At 36.5% G+C, this 20,656-nt stretch overlaps 1 long non-coding RNA gene across 4 annotated transcripts; it reads left to right on the plus strand.

Annotated features, from left to right (window-relative positions):
• The first annotated feature begins 9,194 nt into the window (after positions 1 to 9,194).
• LOC132850415 (uncharacterized) lies at positions 9,195 to 15,810 on the plus strand. Of its 4 annotated transcripts, none has more exons than XR_009648977.1 (4): positions 9,195 to 9,326; positions 11,849 to 11,963; positions 12,554 to 12,750; positions 14,171 to 15,810. It is a non-coding gene; the product is annotated as an uncharacterized LOC132850415 (long non-coding RNA). The 4 variants fall into 4 exon arrangements; XR_009648979.1 differs by having other exon boundaries at positions 14,176 to 15,810; XR_009648978.1 differs by having other exon boundaries at positions 12,554 to 12,743.
• The last annotated feature ends 4,846 nt before the right edge of the window (positions 15,811 to 20,656 follow it).

Consider the following 20,656-nt stretch of genomic DNA (forward strand, 5'->3'; position numbering starts at 1 on the left):
GTGGTGTACTGGGGAAAGAAAGAAAGGTTATACCATATGTAAGTAACACTTATAACATGGAGTTATACAAGAGAATATGAAAATGAACAAATTTTTAATTTACTTACTTCAGTTTTGTGATTGGCGCTTTTGGTTGGACCTTAAAAAAGGTATTTGAAAAATGAATTAAAATTTAGTTTAGTTTTAGTGTAGTGTAATAATGCATCATCAGAGCAGCAGAAAATGACAGAATTGTATAATTTTACTCACACCCACGTCGGCATTTGGTGAGATAGCAGATCAGCATCGCTGTCGTGAGAACGAGGACTAATGTGGTTACGATTGTGTAGGTGTCTGTATAGGTTTAAGATGTAAAAAGTTATGTTTATTAACAAGAGAGATAAATTCGGTTAATTTTCTTATAAAATGATTCCTTGTAAAGCTTAATTATTCATTTAAGTAGAACAGATAATGTGTTCTAAATTTATATAAAGGACGCATGCCGTGTGTGTGTGTGGCGGGGGGTCTCACTAGGAACTTGGTTCATGCTAAATCCACAGGAAATTAAAAAAAAAAAAAAAGCGAGCAAGCAAGTGAGATTTACTTTCTTGTGGTTGGGGTACGTTAGATACAGACACAAATGCTGATACAGACACTAATACAAATTATGCATTACTTAAGCACCTTGGCCTGTAGTAATGGCATTTCCTTCTTTTTTATACTGTGTATTAGGAAAAATGACAATAAAGCATAAGTTGAGCCGATTTGAGACATACAGATACAGACACAAATAGAAAACTGTTAAAAAATGTAGGCCCTTACTTTTAAAAAAAGTTTCCAGAACGCTTCCTGTGGAAAATAGTTTCAGCAACATTTAAAACTTACATTATTGTAATTTACATTATTGTTTATTGCTCTAAGTAGGATCACCCTAAACAACAATAAAAAGAGATCTGATTCCATTCCTTACCTGAAACAGTGACGTGAATGTTGTGGCTTTCTATTTAAAACCCTGATGTAGTAACCTTACATCTATAAATGCCAATATCATCTGGTACAAAGTTCCTGAAGCTCAAATATGAGATTATCTGTTTCAAGCCTGTTTGTTCCTTTGTAATTGTTACCTGATTTGTTTCATTGATGTGTATAAAATCATTTGTGTCATAAATTTTTATCCATTTGACAACAGGAATCTCATTACAGTATGCCACAGGGCAAGAGATGTTTAACTGGTGTTCGATGGAGGTTTTGTAAAAGGTGTTGTTCTTAAGTTTGATTTCAGGGACACATGAAGTAACAGAATCTACAGGAAGCAGATATATAAAAAAAAAATATATATATATATAATAATATAATTGACCTTACAGTTATATTTGCACCTCAAATATATTTTGAGTTCTGCAATTATGAGAATTATGAGGTGTAAAAATGGACAAAAGGCCTTATAATACTACAGTCGCAAGTGTGATACACTTGGCTCTTTTGGTGGTCGGTTTGTGCTCAGGTCTCCATCATCAATGGCACCCAAATTTTAGGCTGGATCCTCTGAAGGTTTCTTACCCTTAACGTCTCAGTGAGTTTTTCCTCACCAATGTTAGTTTTTGCTTTGGTTATTAAGGATAAATAATTTTCATTTTGAATTTGAAAATTGTCTATTGTAAAAAGCGCTATTCAAATAAAATTGAATTGAATACACTGTTTGACCTACTGAATATCAAGAATCTGACTACAGATTCACACAGACACAAATTCAGATACAGTTAAAGACACAGGCACAGACACATATCAGTGAAAAGACTTGACTGATAACTATTCAACCACAAAAAAAAACTGTTAAAAAATGTAGGCCCTTACTTTCAACAGAAGTTTCCAGAACGCTTCCTGTGGAAAATAGTTTCAGCAACATTTAAAACTTACATTATTGTAATTTACATTATTGTTTATTGCTCTAAGTAGGATCACCCTAAACAACAATTAAAAGAGATTTGATTCCATTTCTTACCTGAAACAGTGACGTGAATGTTGTGGCTTTCTGATGAAAAGCCTGATGTAGTAACCTTACATCTATAAATGCCAATATCACCTGGTACAAAGTTCCTGAAGTTCAAATATGAGATTATCTCCTTTAAGCCTGTTTGTTCTTCTGTAATTGTTACCTGATTTGTTTCTTTGATGTGCATAAAAATGTCCATGTCACCAATTTTTATCCATTCAACAACAGGAATCTCATTACAGTATGTCACAGGGCAAGAGATGTTTAACTTGTTTTCTATGGAGGCTGTGTAAAAGGTGTTCTTCTTAAGTTGATTTCAGGGACACATGAAGTAACAGAATCTGCAGGAAGCAGAGATATAAAAATAATAATAATATAGTTGACCTTACAGTTATATTTGCACCTCAAACATATTTTGAGCTCTGCAATTATGAGAATTATGAGGTATAAAAATGGACAAAAGACCTTATAATACTACAGTCACAAATGATACACTTGGCTCTTTTGGTGGTCGGTTTGTCCTCGGGTCTCCATCATTAAACATTTTAAAGCTTCGACAGAAAGGAATTAGTGTTAACTCTATAATAAACTTAGAAATTATCCTGATTTATAAATTGCTCAAAGCTTTTGGCTACACAATTCCACTTGACCATATACAGTTGTAGAAAGTACATGATTTATAATCACAATCTTCAATGGCACCCAAATTTTAAGCTGGATCCTCTCAAGGTTTCTTACCCTTAACGTCTCAGTGAGTTTTTCCTCACCAATGTTAGTTCTGGCTTTGGTTATTAAGGATAAACTCTTTTCGAAGAGTTTCAGTCAGGTTTCAGGCCCCATCATAGCACAGAAACTGCACTTGTTAAAGTTACAAATGACTTGTTCTTAGCTTCGGACAAAGACTGTATGTCACTATTAGTTCTACTTGACCTTAGTGTTGCATTCGACACTATAGATCACAACATTCTCCTAGATCGCTTACAAAATTACACAGGTATTCATGGACAGGCTTTAAGTTGGTTTAGATCCTACCTGTCTGATCGATACCATTTTGTAGAATTAAATGGTTAATCCTCCAGCTTATTACCAGTTAATTATGGGGTCCCTCAAGGATCAGTTCTAGGACCTCTGCTCTTCTCGATATACATGCTTCCATTAGGGAACATTATTAGAAGACATGGGATTAGCTTCCATTGCTATGCCGACGACACACAGTTATACATCTCCTCAAAACCAGATGAAATAACTAAATTGTCGAAATTAACTCAATGCCTTAGAGAGATAAAAGACTGGATGAGCTGTAACTTTCTGTTGTTAAACTCTGATAAGACAGAAACACTACTTATAGGCCCAAAAACTAGTACACAGAAACTCTCACAACTTAATTTCCAATTAGAGGGATGTACTGTTACTAGTAGCTCGACAGTGAAAGACCTGGGTGTTATATTAGACAGTAACTTGTCTTTTGAAAATCACGTCGCCCAAACCACAAAAACAGCCTTCTTCCACCTCAGAAATATTGCCAAGCTGAGAAACATCCTGTCTGTATCTGATACTGAGAAGCTAGTTCACGCTTTCATGACCTCTAGACTGGACTATTGTAATGCATTACTAGGTGGTTGTCCTGCATCTTTAATAAATAGGCTACAGTTAGTCCAAAATGCAGCGGCCAGAGTTCTCACTAGGACAAGAAAGTATGACCATATAACCCCAATTTTATCATCTCTACACTGGCTACCTGTTAAGTTTAGAATTGATTACAAACTGCTGCTACTTACGTACAAGGCTCTTAATGGCTTAGCTCCCATGTATCTAACTAGTCTTCTAACACGTTACAATCCTTCACGCTCTCTGAGATCACAAAACTCAGGACTCCTGGTAGTCCCCAGAATATCTAAGTCTACTAAAGGCGGAAGAGCATTCTCTTATTTAGCTCCCAAAATTTGGAATAGTCTTCCTGATAGTGTTCGGGGCTCAGACACACTTTCACAGTTTAAATGTAGATTAAAAACTCATCTCTTTAGTCAGGCGTACACATAATACATCCCATAATATTGTGCACTATTACGCTAGACTTGCACATTCTTATGAACAGCAGATATGTTAATCCCTATGCACTGCTCTTCTCTTCTCTTTTTCTACCCATGCTGAGACACCCATGCTATGATCGTCTTCCGTGCGATGAAATTTTTGGACCTCCACTGAGACAAGGCTGACTCTGTGAGAACCCTGAGACATCTACAGATCTACCGGCTCCAGTTGGACTCTGTGATACTTGTATATTTGTAACCACACCATCTAGTGTCACCCATATGAGGATGGGTTCCCCTTGAGTCTGGTTCCTCTCAAGGTTTCTTCCTTTACCAATCTAAGGGAGTTTTTCCTTGCCACTGTTGCCTGAGCCTCCTCAGACTTGCTCATTGGGGACAAATACACATACATACATACACACTGTAAACTGTATATATCTTGAATTTTTATTATATTAATTCTTTATACTTCTCCTTATGTTTATCTTTTGTTCTATGTTTATGTTCTGTAAAGCTGCTTTGTGACAATGTCCATTGTAAAAAGCGCTATACAAATAAACTTGAATTGAATTGAAAACTTGAATTGAATTGAATAAATAATTTTCATTTTGAATTTGAAAATTGTCTATTGTAAAAAGCGCTATTCAAATAAAATTGAATTGAATACACTGTTTGACCTACTGAATATCAAGAATCTGACTTACCTTGTGCGTCTACAGTGACAAAGAAGATGAAAGCCACGATTAAGCCATTAAATGCTGACATTATGTATAGAAAGTTTCTGTTCATTGTGTGCAATTAAAAGAGAGGTTTACCTAGATTACCTAAAGCAGGTAAACTGCAGAATCTGATTCTGTGTAAAAGGCTATCGTGTAATTTTAGCTCTAAAGAACCAACAAAGCTCTCACTCTGTCTCTTTCTTTCTCTTTCTCTCACTCCCCCTCTTCCTGTCTTTCTTCTCTATATTTAATTCACTCATTTTTACTCTCCTGTAGCATATTCACTGGTCTTTTTATTAGGAACTATTACTATTACTAAAATATGCATGGGGCAGCAGCTCAGAAACACAGTTAATGTTGATGTTAAACTCAAACAGGAGTAAAACGCAAAAAAGTGAGTTGAGTCGCTTGCAGCATGGTTGCTGATTTCTAAGTTCGAATGTTTTTTACTAGAGATTTGTGAATGCTATTAACACGTGATGTCACGAGGCAGATGCTTGGAGATTAGATGCAAGTTCAGGGTGTCACAAAAATTTGAATAGTGAAAATAATAGTAACTAGTTTGTAAAATTAGGAACAGCTGCAAAAGAAAAAGGTGAACAATCCAAAAATGTCAGGAAATGTGTCGATATAGCAGATCAAACAGGTATAAACACACCCACTTCGACTGTTGAGTGTATCTCAGATTAAATATTTCAAGAGGCCACTAGTTTTACATTAACCTATAGCTATACAGTAGCTAGACTAGCTAGACTTGCTAAACAGTAATATTCAGGTTAAATCCACACAATTTGTTTAACCGTTTTTACCAGTACCGGTTCCATTGTTGGGTGGAATAAAAAGTCTAGTATTTACAATATGTGTAAATATAAAGAAATCAGTTAGGTGTTTGAGAAGATTAGTCAGAATACTGTGTGTTTTTATTGTGAAACCTTTTTATCTCTGTTGGAATAACCTTATGAACATCTCAGAGCAGATGTGGGTTTCAGATCACCATTTATTTTGAAAATAAACATCTCCAGGGCTGTCAAGTATCACGCATTGAGAGTGACAGTCACTAATGTCGGTCTTTTGTCACGATCTCCCGCCACTCAGTATTTGTCATGCAGAAAAACTGACTATTTATCATATATTTAATATGCTGCAGCGCCCAAAATGTATCAGTCCGCACCGCTGTCTCTATGGAACCGGGCAGGAATCAAGCGCGTTTCAGTTCTTAGTCGAGCCTGATGCTTATCAGCCAATCAAAAAAAGAGGCTACACAATAGCCAATCAGAAAATAGCACTATCTGGGTAAGATTTATCGCAACAACCAATAAAAAAAACCCATATTCATTAGAGACTGTATTTTCGATGGTCGGTTTGAACAAAATCTCAACACAAAACAGCTTGTCTCTGGACGGGACATTGTCCTCTATCATGACGCTAAAAATGTCTGGGCTTGAGCCAAACTGTTTTAAATGGGAGCAACATTACAAATGATAAAGGAGTCCAAAAAGGCAACAAACACTCACAATAAACACCACCAGTCATAATCTCTCTCTCTCTCACACACACACACACACACACACACACACACACACACACAAAACACACACACACAAACACACACACAAACACACACACACAGACACACACACACAATTATTCCATTAATAAATGGAAATTTATTATACTTTGCATTTGGTTAAAATGTGGTCATTGATCCTGGTGAAACAGTTTTCTTTTCTTTTTTTATTTTTGGGGGTTGGAGATGTCACTCTTGCCTGTCTTCAAAACTTGAGAGCCCTGCATCTGTGTGATGTACAACATAACTTCATCCAGGGTAACAGCGCAAAGGAGCTGGCCAAGATTGGTGTAAGTTGCTTGAAAGCTTGCTGAGTTATAAATCTCCAAAGTTTTGAATGGGTAAGTAAAAAAAGAGAGAGATTTACCATAAATCTGATCACTTAGAAAAATAATAGCAACAAACTTCAGACCTGGATCTACAACTTGTATGATTTTGGTACATAACCCCCTAAGTAGGATACTGATTCTTAAAGGCCTGAGTGTCTACGTACATTTAAATGAGCCATTAAACATCAATGTGAAGTGTGAATGTCAAATCTATCTTTTTTCAGACTGTCAGCATAACTCTCATGCAGCACATGAAACAAGTCTGAAGTAAATCTAAATTCTTGACATTCCTTTTTTGTATTAAATTTTCATTGTTTATTCAGCCTGCACACTTCTAATAATTCCTGTTTTGTCATACTCCCGGCAACATTTACCTTTCAAATGGAAGTCAGCGCCCTCCATGTTTCCAAACTCGTTAGTGATGTCTGCTTTGTTAGGTTAGCAAACATATTACTGTGATTCTGTAATGTTAGAATGCAAGCTACTGTCACATTGGCTTGTGTGCTTAGATAAGTATTAAATTACCAGTTAGTTTAAAGTCTTAGAGGCAGTTACTTGGCTGACAGTCAAACCTTCAAATCAGTTTACATTCACATGATCTTATAATAACACCAAATAGTTTCTTATTAATTTAATTATCAGAATAACAAGTATAAAAAACCTGTGGCTAACTAGAGATTTGTAAATGCTATTAACACATGTCACAGATCTACACCAAATACACACATTCCAATATATATCCATCAATTTGTTTACATGCTGTTTTTGCACACTTTTTGCACATGCTGTCTCACATTTCAGTTAATTTGCTGTTTTGCACAATACTTCACATTATCTCAGGGACCTGCTGCTATGATGCTATGACACTGTGTTCATTCCAGTATTTCTGCACATGTAATATTGTTTGAACCTACAGTATTTACACTGTTTATTGTCTTTTGTGTATTGTAATTTTTTGTTTGCACTGTGTTTTGTCTGCACTGTCTTGTCTGTCTTGTTTGTCTTGTCCTGCACTGTTTGCACCAGGTTGCACAGATGCACTTTATGTATCTAGGACTAACTTACTAAATCCTTAACTCTGTCTTTGTTTTATGTAGCACCATGGTCCTGGAGAAACGTTTTCTCATTTCACTGTGTACTGCAACAGCTATACGTATATGGTTGAAATGAAAATAAAAGCTTCTTGAATGGGCTTGACTTAATTTCACGAGGCAGATTCTTGGAGATTAGATGCCAGTGCAGGGCGAGTCACAAAAATTGGAATAGTCAAAACAATACAGTAGGAATTAGTTTGTAAAATTAGGAACAGCTGCAAAAGAAAAGGGCGAATAATCCAAAAATACAGGCGAGAGAGCAGGGGCAAACAGGTATAACAGATCAAACAGGTATAAACACATCCACTTAGGCTATCTTAGGTCAAAGTAAAAATAAAAATATAAATAACAAAAATATAGCACTAGGAAAGCTTGGTAATGTCACAAGCACACAGGAACTGAGCATATATTTCGCAACAGTGGATTGAAACAAAGCTGTTTAAAAAAGAGTGCTAATCAAACATTCATCATTGTAAATGATCTACGGAGACTTTTCTCTGTTTTGGCAATGTCTGTCTTTAAATGATATGTAAAAAAAACTATATGATAATAATCTCTTCTTGAAATGCTTAAACTAACACAAAAACAAAAAAAAACTAACAAAAAAGTCTGTGCGCTGTTCTTGCTGTATGACCTTTCACACGGTATTTGGATTGATGGTATTCTTAGTATGTGGCCAAGTAACCAGTATTGATGTAGACATTAAAAGAGACTCCGTAGCATTTTTGTAAGTCACTCTGGATAAAGGGCACCTGCCTAATGCCTTAAATGTAAATGTAAATGTAAATGTGAAAACTGCTGAAACGACTCTCAAAGCTCAAGGCTGTCGACTGTGGAAGTGAAAGTTAAGGTTGTTGCTGAGCTGGAATGTATGTGGTGACTGTGTTGGTGTGTGAAATGAGCTGCATCAAGATTCACTTCAAAGATGCAAATTAACACAATCTTTTTTTTTATTTTGTATGATTCTATGACACTATGACATAAAGGCAGTGATTATCAATCTACAAATGTTTGTATCTACTGATAATCCTTTCAAAAATTATACCTCAAAGTAAGATATATCTTCTCTTCCACCAATGCTCCACAGATTTAAGATATTGCTCATATTCACAAATTGTTAATTCATCGCACCCGATGCAGTTATTGTTCGAATGTTGAGTTATTAAACATATTGTAATGTAGTTACTTCAATATGCCTACTTCTTACGTTGTTGCCAGATTGGACTGCCATTCTAAAAGGTTTTAAATCCCAGTTAACTATATGATTATACCATGGATCAACACTCCATTCTACAATTACTTGTTACTTGCTTTTTATTGTTTGTATTTCTTTGTAATTGCTTTTTATAAAATACATGTGATAGAAAAATAACCCAGGTATAAAAGAAACAACAAACAACTATGTAGCTAAGCAATTGTCATTAAAGACAGATAGAGCAAGATAGTTTAGAGGGAGGTGCAGAGTAAAAACCAGCCCATACACACACTGACACACACACACACCAAACACCAAACACTAAAACACTTACAGCCCAGAGGATGAAACTGCTAAGATCTAGTATGCAGCTCTGCCAGACATTGTTTTTATTTTTTTCCCTCTTTGACATGACTCAGGGTAAGTCTGACCGCTTGCAACTAATATGCTTTTTAAAAAATTGTTCCATGTCGAATTATAAAAGAAGAATAAATAACTTAACAGAAGTGTGCATAAATGGCAGTAAATGCAGCACATGTTGCCAGGATTAATTTTTTAATATGTATGGAATTAATGTAGTTTTATGATTTTAAGTGATTGTCCATGTGTTTGTCCATTTAAAACTCATACAAGTACAAGAATGTTTGCAGTGCTTTGTTTGTCATATCAGATTTAGATGCTTACACTGGCCCTGCTAGTTTATCAGATGTTTGCTCTTTTTTGTATCAACACACGTGATGCAGGATTTTAAAGAACATTACACTAACACTAAAGACAAAACATGATTGTTAGCATTAGTTTTATGCAGCAGGTCTTTGTACAAATTGTCGTTCCCTGTTCAGATTCACCATAGCGGATCATCTGGTCCACATAATTTTTTTGGCACAGGTTTTGAATTCTGAAAGTTTTGTCAACCAATAAAATTCTACACATCAACAGAGTGCTGACTCAGTTCATGTCAGACTTGTCAGAGTTTAATCATAAGTGGAGCCAGATGGAAGAGTGTGTGTGTGTGTGTGTGTGTGTGCGTGTGTGCATGTGTGTGTGTGTTGCATGTGCCCTTTGCTGGCTTATATTAAAACTTGCATCCTGGGAAAACTTCCCTGATCCATGATCAAGATAAAGCAGAAAAAACATCATGAGCATACAAGGCACCAGAAAGATTGGCATGATGCTTTACCAAATTCCATAACAACAACACAGAGCAAACCTATTTAAATAAAAAAGAGGATCTCAAAAACATCAGATAAATATTAACTGCCAATTGCTGTTAACTTTGACAAAATGCTTTCAGGCTAATTAATTATTGTTGATGTTGTAGTTAGTTTAGCAAAATGATGATTTCAACAATGATGATTTAAATATTGTAGTTATTAAATTTTAAAGGCACTCAGTCATTTAGTCACACACACACACACACACACACACACACACAATCACACACTCATTTACAACTTTAAAATAGGAAAACGGAAATCACCAGTAAACTCAAACAAGACAAGGCACATGGACAGTGATGATGGAAACAGGGACCCTTTAGCAGTCAGGTGGCTCATACCCATATAATACATACATTATAGATTACATTACAGCCCATAGAGGGTAGTGGTGGCTCAAGTGGTTAAGGCTCTGGGTCCTTGATTAGAAGTGAAATTGGATTACATGATGGTTTATAGTTATAGTTGGGCCTCATAACTGTAACAACATTTTGGATTAATTTAACTTCATTAAACAATTTGTCCTTGGTGTGGTTGCATAAGTAGTATAGTAGTAGTAAGAGTATATAGTAGTAAAAAGTATAACTCTATAATCCAGTGTGTAAGGTAATGGAGGGCTCAGATGAAAGTCTTTTGTAAAAGTGACTTTCTAATGAGACACAAGCAAACATATTCAAAACATCAGGCAAGCTCATGGTTAATACAATGCTTTGTTAATCTACTGAGCATACTGAGCATATTTCTCTGTTCTGTCTATTGCCTCGTTTTGACCCTGCCTGTCTTTCGTGTTTGTGAATGTTTGCTATCTGCCCTGACCTACCCCTGGATTATTGACTACTGCTTTTGGATTTCCTTTGTTGTTGCTGTTTGCCAGGTGTTTTGACCCTTGCCTGTTTTTGGATATTGCTAATAAACCAGCATTTGGATCGAACCGGTTTCACGTGTATGACAAATATAGTGGGAAACTATTACAGCTCAAACAAATTTACCAAGCAGCTTTACAGAAATATATCAGTAAATGGCCTTTGTGCAACCTGTACGAAAAAAACCCAACTTAGATCTGACTTCTAATTTCTTATACTTTACACTATTTCTTGTACTATACACTACAAAAACAAGACGGAGGTTGTAGTGTTCGGCCCTAGAGGAGCAAAGGGCGCAGCAGAGTTTAATCTTGGCCCACTGTCAATAAACGTTAAAGATTTGTTAAAAACTTGGGTGTATTTATTGATAGCTCTCTGAAGCTGAACACACAGATAAATCATGTTGTAAAGTCTAGTTTTTTTCATCTGAGAAATCTGGCCAAGATGAAATCTTGTCTGACATTTAAGAGTCTCGAAATTGCAATTCATGCTCTCATATCATCAAGACTGGATTACTGTAATTCGTTATATAAAGGAATTAGTCAAGCCTCTATCTTACAGCTGCAGAAGGTTCAAAATGCTGCTGCAAGATTATTAATGAATATTAAAAAACATGAACACATCACTCCGTCCCTGGTCTCCCTGCATTGGCTTCCTGTACAGTACAGGATTGATTTTAAGTTACTTTTACTAGTATATAAATCTCTGCATGGCCTTGCACCATCTTACTTATCAGATTTGTTAACTGAAGAAAGGACGAGAAGAACATTGAGATCAGCAACTCAAAATTTACTTAAAATTCCAAGGATGTTTGCTGACACAATACATGCGTGCTGTCTGTCTCTGTGGCTTTTCCTCACAGGTTCCTCTCAACTTGTCCGAGTGGTTCCTGTTGAGAATGACGGCATCTTTCAACATGATGTGTATCAATGTATAACAGAACCTGAGATGGAAAACCCAAAATACAGCTGGAGCAGGTAAAGGGCTTTAGTTTCATATTAACTATAAACTATATTAGAAAAAAATTAGACAGACAGACAGACAGACAGACAGACAGATAGATAGCTAGAAAGGAAGGGCGAGGGATTGACATGAGTCAGCATATGACAAGAAAAGAAGGAAAGCTTTCAGGAAGTGTGTGGTCATGCATGTGACAGGAATAAAAACCGTGTGAATAACATGAAAGTCTGCTGTGATTTCAATGTTTGTGGGAAACATAAGTGAAAACACATGTAAAGTGTAAAGACTTTTACTTACTTACTTTTACATGATTTTTAGATTAGATTAGTTAGTATACAAACATAGTACTTGGCTAAATCTTTAACACTGACCATACTAATCAATATTTTAATAGGATAATCATCAACAGTAGAGTTATTGCTAATGTTAGCCAGCTAGCTTGTCGTTAAGCTACACTCACTGTGAGTAACAGTTAGTAATCAGGTAACAGTAGCTTTATTAATAATAATTAAAAAAAAGTTTAGAAAGCAAACAAAATACACATGCAGCTTTGAACTGACATCACCTGTAACACGGTATAACAACATGCCTTACTTTTTCTAAATAGAAAGGATTGGTCTGGACTTCCGGAAGGAGTCAAAGCAGAAAGGGATTTTCTATATTTCTTAACATCGACTCCTGATCACAATGGTCTGTACATCTGTGAGGTTGTGAACCATAAGGGTGCTGCAGCAGGTTCACTCTATCGACACATCAAAATAGGGAACAGCTCTGAAATTCATTCAGAGTTCTAACAGGTGACAGGTGACTACTGAATATTTTAATGAGATAGAAATCGTTTAGGGCTGCTCATGCTTTTAGACACTACTGAAAAATGTTCCGTGACTTATAAACCAGTCCATCATGTTCTGTGAGTGGAAAATATCTTGTCAAAGAGACGTCAGAGAAAAATAGACAGACTTGTTTTCGCTAACAGGGAGGCTTTAGTAACTTATTTGCTACAGGCCCTTAAGAAAATGAATGGAGCTGATGCCAACAAACTCAGCTGTCTATGATACTCTACATTTACATTTACATTTACAGCATTTGGCAGACGCCCTTATCCAGAGTGACGTACATAAGTGCTTAAATCTCTAACATTGAATACATTAATGCTGGCTCACTAGGTTATATACTTAAGATACCATGAGTTTAAAACATTTGTTCAAAGTTACAATGAAAAAGTGTCAAAGTTTTTTTTTGTTTTTTGTTTTTTTTTTAAATGCAAAAGATAGGGAAAGAAGTCCTAGTTAAAGTGTTTCCTGAATAAGTAGGTCTTCAACCGCCACTTGAAAATAGCCAGTGACTCAGCTGTCCGGACCTCTAGGGGACGTTCATTCCACCACCTTGGTGCCAGAACAGAGAAGAGTCTTGTAGTATACTTGCCTCTTACCCTGAGAGATGGTGGAACCAGTCGAGCAGTGCTGGTAGATCGGAGGGTGCGGGGTGCAGTGCGAGGAGTGATGAGGGTTTTGAGAGGGAGCTGGTCCATTTTTGGCTTTTTGTAGGCCAGCATCAGTGTTTTGAATCTGATGCGTGCAGCTACCAGAAGCAGTGGAGGGATCGCAGCAGCGGGGTGGTATGGCGAGAACTTTGGCATGTTGAAAACAAGCCGGGCAGCTGCATTTTGGATCATTTGCAGAGGACATCTTGCGTTCATAGGTAGACCTGCCATCAGTGTACTCAGTGTACTCTATGTACTCATGTCCCTCACTTGGGGAATGGAAGAGGGTTTGGGCCGAGTTCTTGCTGTGATGATGTGATATGACATATTTTGACTGTTCTAAATCTTCCTGGATGATCAAAACTATGTAGTTTCCGATGACTCAGGAGATTAAGAGTCAGGATATAATCAAAGAGATTATCACATAAAGACAGCTTGAGCATTCCATAGACTAAACAAAAGTTGAAAACAGCTGACTTTTTTTAAGACCATGAACAATGGCAAAAACTTCAAGTGAAACTTCAAGTGAAGTTAACAATTCACATTGTCTCAAAGCAGCTTACAGAAGAATAGAAACAGAAGAGAAAAAAGAAATAAATATATATCTAATAATAATAAGAAGAAAAAATATGAATACATACATTTGAAGTTTAAAATTATTAAAAATATTACTTTAAAATTAAATACTATATATCTCTAACATCTATCCCTTTTCCCCTATTTTTCTATTTTTTTTTCTAGAGAAGAAGCTTCCTGGAAAAATGTGAAAAAATACTCCTCAGGAAGAAACAGGAAGAAAATGATTTTTTATTGATTTGTGAAATATAATATATAAAGCACACATACATGCCCAAATTAAAATAAATAATTATGAGCCATTAATTGTTTTGCTATTCTTCTTCTTCTTCATTCATTCATCTTCTACCACTTATCCGAACTACCTCGGGTCACGGGGAGCCTGTGCCTATCTCAGGTGTCATCGGGCATCAAGGCAGGATACACCCTGGACGGAGTGCCAACCCATCACAGGGCACACACACACACTCATTCACTTGGGACAATTTTCCAGAGATGCCAATCAACCTACCATGCATGTCTTTGGACCGGGGGAGGAAACCGGAGTACCCGGAGGAAACCCCTGAGGCACGGGGAGAACATGCAAACTCCACACACAAAGGTGGAGGCGGGAATCGAACCCCAATCCTGGAGGTGTGAGGCGAACGTGCTAACCACTAAGCCACCGTGCCCCCTCTTCTTCTTCTTCTTCTTCTTCTTCTTCTTCTTCTTCTTCTTCTTCTTCTTATTATTATTATTATTATTATTATTATTATTATTATTATTATTATTATTATTATTTACATCCTTGAACAAGCTTGTGATACAACAGTTCAGATTCTCAGTTGAATTGAGGTCTGAACTTTGCTTTGGCCAATTATCAGATATTTATGTTCATTGTTTTGAATCAAGAATTGTGTAGCATTGTCTGTATGTTTAGGATTGTTATCCTATTAGAAATTGAACATCTGGACCATTTTCAAGTGCCTTTTGGACTGGAACCCTAACCGGTTTCCCAGTCCCTGCTGGTGAAACTCATCTCCACACAATGATGCTTCCAACATCATGCAACACAGGATGATGTTCTAGAGAACCACGTTTGTTCTTGTGTTTCATTAATGGCTTTCTACTCAAGTTGTTGTTTTGTAGAAAGTGTCCCAGGCTATGGCTGTCCTGTGAATGTTTCAGGATAAAGATAGCATTATCAGAGAATGTTACAAGTTTTAACATACAATTTTTCATGGTATCATAAAATTATGAACACTAATATTTAATGATATAATGTTAAAAAAAGGTGTTCATGGTATTGCCAGGTTAAAAGTGCTAATTCATTGGGTTGGAAATAATCAAAAATAGTATGTTAAAATTAGAATCTAATTGTAAAATTTTTTAAAATTAGACTCTAATCTAGTTTCTTTTCCTTCAACTTAAGGAAGCCTGCTCGTTTTTCTTTACTCATCTGAAGTCATATGATTTCAAAGAAAGGCAGCGTATGTGTGTGGGATGTTGTGTAATATGTAAAACTACTACACTTATCTGAAAAAATCCAAAGTTCAAAGTTATGTACTTTTAAAGTTATCTATTAGTTTTGCACAACGTACTTTATAATATATAGTATGCACACTGGTGTATTTGTCTTGTAGTGTTTTGTATTGTCTGCTTTTTGTCTCACACTGTTGCACCAGGTTGCTTGTTGCACTTTATGTGGCTAGAAATTTTGTAGCTCTGTGTTTGTTTTTGTGACCTTGGAGAAAAGTTGTTTCATTTCAGTGGGTTCTACGTTAGCTATATATGGTTGAAATGCCAATAAAAGATTCTTGACATGACTTGACTTGTGTGGACTTGACTTGACTTGAATGAAGGCTGGGAGAAGCTGCATGCAGTTAAGCACAGATTACTCTTGCTTGCTATGGGTCAAGCGCACACTATAATCTGTAAAAAAAAAAAAAAAAAAAAAAAAAAAAATACTGTAGCAAATTATTTGTTTTTAATATAGTCAAAATGATCTACTAGTATTTACTGTTAAATGATTATATCAAGATGATTCATCCTTTTTCTAGACACATTTTATAATTTTTTTTATTATATTGGCTGATTATTTTGCTAAGTTTAAACAGGAATAAAATAAAAATAATCTACCAATAGAATAATAATTTAAAGCTTATGTAAAATGTAAAAAAATTAAATGTAAAATTTAAATTTGTATTTAACACAAAAGAGCAAGCCAGATGCAGGCCAAAATTGTAAAATGTACCTAAAAGTAGGCCTAATTATCTTCTATTTGTTTAATGATTTAATAAAAGATAATGCAAACATTTGGCTACTTTCTCACTCATTTTCTACCGCTTATCCGAACTACCTCGGGTCACGGGGAGCCTGTGCCTATCTTAGGCGTCATGGCAGGATACATCCTGGATGGAGTGCCAACCCATCGCAGGGCACACACACACACACACACTACAGACAATTTTCCAGAGATGCCAATCAACCTACCATGCATGTCTTTGGACCAGGGGAGGAAACCGGAGTACCCGGAGGAAACCCCCGAGGCACGGGGAGAACATGCAAACTCCACACACACAAGGTGGAGGCGGGAATCGAACCCTCAACCCTGGAGGTGTGAGACGAACGTGCTAACCACTAAGCCACCGTGCCCCCCAACATTTGACTAGATTTAAGATATTATCACTGGCTAAGATGTAAATGTTTGCAGTGTTTTGTTTGGCAGTAGTAGCTCAGAGCTTAAGGTAGTGGGCTCTTGAGCTACTGCTGGAATAGTGACAAGTTTAAATCCCAGCATTGCCAAGCTGCCCTGATTAGATCCTTAACTGGTTTCAACTGCGTCATTTTTGATTACAGCAAACTTTTTAAAATATGAAAATAGTGTTTCTGCGTCATGCAGTGACATTTCCTTTTAGCAATATTTCTGAGATTAAAGAAGGCAACCCTAGTGATATTATTTACATGAGCTTCAAACGAGAAACTGGAATCATTAACAACACCTTGTGACACTTTCTTAGGCACTCGAACTGCCCCAATGAACCAGTAACAGGATGTATTCATCAACATACTGTAGCATTCAAAGCACTTTTCTAAGCCACTTTCAACGAACATAAATAGAATGCTCAGTCAAGCATTCTAATCTTTTCTGGTTGTTGGTAGTGAATTAACTTGTATATTGCACAATAAAAACAGTACAGTCTCACATGCTGCACATCTGAGGCACGAATGAGTTTGTATAAGCTCATGGTTGTTTATTTAACAGGCTTTTTTTCAGAAATGTTCAGCCATGGAAGGATATGGGCAATTAAGTAAAGTTGTACAAATATTTTAAGAACCAGTTTAGTGACCAAACAGGACAGAGCAATTATGATATTATAACAGGAGTGCTTCAACCTACTCCTTCCTATGTGCATACTTTGATCCTGTCAGCTGGTCCACATGGAAATCTACTCTTTGGTTAGATTAATGTTATAAGAATGTTAAGATGTTTGTGTGTGCATCTTTTTTTATGTCTCTCCTTCTTGTACTCGCTGTATGTTTACACCAGGATTCCAAGCTTTAATCAAACCGATGTCACCACAACATACATTCAGACAAAGCCTTCTTTAATTCACGTTTGTGGAGCATGAGTACAGCTGTCATAACATCAGATCCCACATTACATATGTGTCTTCACTGGTAGAATCATGTGCTTGCAATCTGACCAATCTGAGTAGTTTTTCAAAAATAAAGCACAAATTTTGGCAAGTTGCTTGGGAAATCATATATTTTTATTCTTTTTGGACACAGCACTTAGGGGAAACAAATGTTATAAAACCCTTGAAGGACTGTTATGAGTGCATGTGTAACATGACACAGAATCCTCTTGCTAAGATAATATCAAATTACCTTCCTGGTTGGGGCTCAAGTAACTCAAACTCTCAAATAAACTGACCTGATTGACCTAGCATTGAAAAAACACTAAAGAACCTTTCTGCTTGGTTGCTACTGTTTGTTACTGACACTATCACAATACAGGAACATGACATGCTTTATATTAAATGTCCTTTCAACACCCTTGACTAGAGAGCCTGCTCAGCTGCTTATATAAGTCCTAATTATTTACAAACTTGTAAACTGTAAACTGTAATACTGTTTATTTGTATTCTGCAAATGTTTTGTCACAACCAGGAAGGAAGGAGACTGACCCGTATGCAGGATAGCTTCGAATGAAAGGGGTTTAATAAATAACGAAGACAAAGACAATAAATGATGATAACTAAAACAATACAAATGACGACACTTAACAGGGGCTAAACTAATGATTCCGCGCTGCATTCAGCAACGCGGCTCACTTAAATACAAAAAAGACAGGGAGGAGCAGACGAAGGCAGGGCGGACACGTGACGAAGAACGTAAACACAGGCACATGGCCAAAAGTCAGGGCTGAGTCCTGAGATGTTTTCTCAACAGATCATGCTGCTGCTTGCCTGATCCATTTTTTACCATAGTTTGTGACACCCTTAATCACATCTACAGTACATACGGTAGCATCTATCTATCGAGTCTAGCTTCAACTGTTAAAGCCAGTGCATTTTGGCATATCTGAGTTTGAAAGGTTATGGAGCATTCAGTGGAAAAATGTTGGATTGGAAATAGAAGAAAAGAATCAAACAGAGCAGAGAAGAGGAGATAACGTTCCGACAAAGTTTGACTAAACAGTATGGTTGACTAAACAGTCTAAGAGTGTATGTGGAAGCAACAACATCAGAAAAAAGATCAGTAAGATAAGTTTTAAAGAGCGCTAATCCAAGCCCTGTAACAGCACCAAGAACAAGAAGTACACCTTCAAGAGTACTCCAAGAAAAATAAAGACAAAATATGACAATAATAATAATAATAATAATAATAATAATAATAATAATAATAATAATAATAATAATAATAATAATAATTGGTGGCAAGGTCAAAATAACAAAAACAAAGCACAAATCTGACAGGGAAAGTAAGGCATCTAAATAAACAAAAAATGAAGAACATACAACAACCATTTCCCCAACGCCCTTCCTGGCCATAAAAAAGGAGAAAACTGAGATAAACAAAAATGCCACCCCATCCCCCTACAACCTCCTAATAAATAAACAAATCAAAGCAAATATATGCAATACTACAATAGAAACACAAAAAAGATAGAAAGGACTGATGAAGGTAATTGGTCACAGTTCTTCTTGGTTTTATATGGCCTCACTGTGATGACTGGCACAGCTGCCTGGACAAGCAGATTGCTGACTGTGTGGAAAGTTTTGAGAATTCAGTTCAAGGCATGTTAGCAATTAAAAATAATTGTAAAGCAAGCAAGCAAGTAGAGAAAGCTTGCACATAGCAAGCAAGTAGAGAAATTCTGCTGAAGACTGTCTGTGTGTGTTTTCATGCTGTGAATCTCCTGTTCTAACACATACCAAAGGTGTCACTGGATACAGATCCACTGACTGTGAACACCACTTTAATATTTAATAGATCCTGAACGTGCGATTTTGGGATTTGGAAAAAAAAAAAATATATATAATAAATATAACAGCAGTTGACAGAATGTCTTTCAAAATACTGATTAAATCTTTACAGTTCCAGCTAATGCTCTTCGAAAAACGTACATTTACTTAAACAAGAACAAATTAGGCATGCTGCTGTTTTTTTCAATATCATTTATTTTTGGTAGATCTTTATCAATATATAATTATACCTCTTTTTCCACTCTTCTTTCCCAACCAACCATCCTGTCTTTCTTCATAAATGCTTCCAAAGCCAGTTCTTTTTGCCGAAACATTGTAATGGTACTAAGAACAGAACACCTTATGGCTGAAAATGCAATTAGCTGAACTGGCCGTGATTATTACATTTTTGTACATTTCCCAACAGCTCCAAAAAGTAGTATGAAAAGTATGAGAGTAGTGAGTTAACATTTTTTTAGGTGTTTCTGCTGGCATTTTTCGAAGATGTAGGCTGCCCACTAAACCTAGACAGACTACAGTGTTTTAACAGCTTTGCATATTTGTGTCTATGATTCCTGACTCCATTCTTTGCCTGTGGTAGAAATTATGTTTTTAATGCCCAGGAGCAAGTATGCTGAGCATCCTTGAATTCCTTTCCTACTTCCTGTTTGAGAAAGTTATATAATTTTATTAGCTTCTGAGAAGGTCAAAGTGACAGTAGGGAGACGAGCAAACAGAATGATTTTCTGATAAGCTGAAACTCTAATAGGGCTATAAAACAGTGGCATCAACAAAGAGCAGTTCCTTCAACGATAAATTGGTGTGTGTAATAATGTTACACACTAATGAGTAGTGAGCACATTTCTATAGTGAATAGACATGTTATAAAAAAAAGGATCGTTTCAGGAAATATGCGTCAACAGTAGGGGGGCACAGTGGCTTAGTGGTTAGCACGTTTGCCTCACACCTCCAGGGTTGGGGGTTCAATTCCCGCCTCTGCCTTGTGTGTGGAGTTTGCATGTTCTCTCCGTGCCTCTGGGTTTCTTCCGGGTACTCCGGTTTCCTCCCCTGGTCCAAAGACATGCACGGTAGGTTGATTGGCATCTCTGGAAAATTGTCCGTAATGTGTGATTGCGTGAGTGAATGAGAGTGTGTGTGTGCCCTGCGATGGGTTGGCACTCCGTCCAGGGTGTATCCTGCC

The sequence above is a fragment of the Tachysurus vachellii genome, chromosome 8 (genome assembly GCF_030014155.1).
Source record: "Tachysurus vachellii isolate PV-2020 chromosome 8, HZAU_Pvac_v1, whole genome shotgun sequence".
NCBI classification, from domain to species: Eukaryota; Metazoa; Chordata; class Actinopteri; order Siluriformes; family Bagridae; genus Tachysurus; species Tachysurus vachellii.